Below are 2,810 nucleotides of genomic sequence, written 5' to 3'. Positions count from 1 at the left end.
ATTATGTGTATTTTCTCCTCCTGCACTAAAATTCTTTCCTCTTCTCCATTTCTCCCGCCACCACTTTGAGTGACTTTCCACTCCATTGTCTTTTCTTTGTATCGCATACTGCCACTTTGAAAAATTCACTTTTATCCTTAACTAATGTGATAAGTCTTTCTTCCCTTGTACACATTGTCCCTCAGCTATATAATAATAAACTATTCTTATGCTCACATTGACAGCACATGTACTAAAATTGAAATGATACAGAGAAGATTAGCATGGCCCAGCACAAGGGTGACGTGCAAATTCATGAAGTATTTCATATTTGGGGGGAAAAAGAAAAATAAAGTATTCTGATTATTTTTGCTTCCTGAACCTTCTTTTCCTATACCTTTCTAATTGTAAATCTGGGCAATTGGAGAAAATTTTGCCTCCCTTACAAAGTTTCTCAACATACTTAAATTCTACCTATGTACATGTCTCATTATATGCTTTTTAGAGCCAGCATATTAACATATTTGAGGTGCTCACCAATTATTGAATGAATATTTCTACTGCCCAAGTGAAGTATTTTATACAATAACAAAATATTTAGACCAGTCCCTCTAACTCTCACATTTACCTTTACACTTAGAATTTGCCAATATATTAATCAACTAAATTGTAACATTGAATTGTTTAAGCTATCTCTAGCAGCCATTGGATTTCTGCATGAGGCACAGTTTCCTGACAAAGGTATTCCAGCAAAGTAACCCATCTGTTCTCAATTATTTTCACATTTGTTTCATATTCAGCATTCATTGCCCCATTCTTAAAGTTTACATCATTTAATTTATTCTTGATATGTGCCTTATCTCTTATGAGGCCATCTTCTGTGAATTTCATTTGGCTCACAAGTTGTCCTTCATATGGTATGCAATCTTTTTTTTTTTCACCTGTAACTATTCTGTGAGGTCCATTCTTCTTTGAAACTTCCTTTACTACTTCTGATACTAAGGAAAAAATTAGATAAATAACCAGGTATTGAAATGCTTCTTCTCAACCTGCGATTTTATCTGCAATACCAAGGTAATCCATATGGTTTAAATAAGATCAAATGAGAGAATATATGTAATATAATATTTGATCATAATATGCTATAACCGCTTATAATTATTATCTGTTGGGAAGAAACCAAACTCAGGACTTCCTTTAGGAGTAGTAAATTTTCTCTCATGTTAGCATAAAGAATCCTTCCCACAATTACCTGCTATCTAGTTAAGACCAAAAGCTTAATATAATCTACATTTGTTGAGTATTTGCCAAGTATCCAGCACTTAATCCCTGTGATTCATGTGTGTGTGTATATATATATGTGTGTGTGTATATATATAGTACATATACTATAGTGTGTGTATGTGCATATAGTACCTAACTGACCTACATTCTTAACTACTATGCTATGACACTTTAAGGAAATAAGATACATACTGATTAAATTTTAGAAGAGTGAAAAAGAGATTGAACAGCTATAGGACCCTGGGCTTCTGAGAAGTAGCAACAAACTTAGACTTGGAAGGGTTCGTATTCCCATATATACAACACTCATATTTATGTTTTGATTCTCCAAACATTTTCAGTATCCATCATTTGTAAGTACTTTGTTTCGTGAGTTGGTCTTTTGCTTTGTGCTTATAAGCAATATATTTGAAGAATAGAAGGAAAACATCTCATTAGAAAGGTAAAGTTCATTGAATAACAAACTTTTTGACAGTGTTCTCGTTAGATATAAAAAACACAACAAACATGTAGTTATATGTATCCACAAATTGGCTAGAGTATAAAACTGTATAAGGAAAAAAAGGAAAAAAAAACCTATGAAATCTTTAAATTGCTAAAGGAAAGAAAATGACCTTTCTTGTTCTTTTTACGATACTTTACAATGTCTCTGTGAAATAGGATGCAATGTCTGAATATCAAAGTAGAAATTTAAACAATAGCCTTGCCTCTCATAACCACTTACCAGATAGATACTTCATCGTACTCCTAACTTTACACATTGTGAATCCGCTGGGCTCTGAAAACAATAATAGTATAGTCCTTTTGGCCGAACATATGTCATTCCTAGTGCAATAAATTTTCATCCAACCAAAAAGGCGGCAATGAATTTTTTTGTGTGGCAAATTTTAATATTATCTTCTAACTGTATTAACCCTGAAACCTTCAACCTATGTGAAATTCTAATCCACAGTTACTTTAGAAAGCAAAGATTTAGCTTACATCTTTTTCCAGAGTCATTAACACTGCAAGCGTAATTTCCAAAAGTAAGAACCATCTCCAGTGTTATGGAAACAGTTGTTCATTTTTCCAGGAAAACATACTCTGTCCTTTAGTATTCTAATAATTTAAACTTCCTAGTCATATTGAACAAGGGAGCATATCTATTTTCTAGTGGCATTCTTTAGTTTATCTTGAGGAAAGAAGTAATTTGAAGCAACTGAACCAGCTAAAGAAGTTTTTAAAGGAAATTACGTTTCATTTATTGTATCCTTGCTATGTATTGACATGAGGCAGCCCATACCTGAAAGCACTGGCTGGACAGTATTCCCTGAACTGCCATAATGACACCTTTCATTTTAATTACTATAATCATGACCTGTACTATATCTTCTCTCTCCTCTAACCAAATCATATGGTATTTGTCTTTCTCTGACTTATTTCACTTAGCATAGTACCTAGTTCATAGTTCCATCCATCTTGTAATAAATGGCAAGACTTTATTCTTTTCATGGCTCAGTAATATTTTACTATATATATGTATACCACATCTTCTTTATCCATTCATC

The 2,810-nt window shown here is 32.8% G+C and overlaps 1 non-coding gene across 1 annotated transcript; it reads left to right on the top strand.

Moving 5' to 3' along the window:
* Positions 1–208: 208 nt before the first annotated feature.
* LOC132664917 (U6 spliceosomal RNA) lies at positions 209–314 on the top strand. The gene has a single exon (XR_009603908.3). It is a non-coding gene; the product is annotated as a U6 spliceosomal RNA (small nuclear RNA).
* The last annotated feature ends 2,496 nt before the right edge of the window (positions 315–2,810 follow it).

This window comes from Panthera onca, chromosome F2 (assembly GCF_046562875.1).
Source record: "Panthera onca isolate mPanOnc1 chromosome F2, mPanOnc1 haplotype 2, whole genome shotgun sequence".
Classification (NCBI taxonomy): Eukaryota; Metazoa; Chordata; class Mammalia; order Carnivora; family Felidae; genus Panthera; species Panthera onca.
The sequence above is the reverse complement of the archived record's forward strand: the minus strand, read 5'-3'. Positions and strand labels throughout refer to the sequence as shown.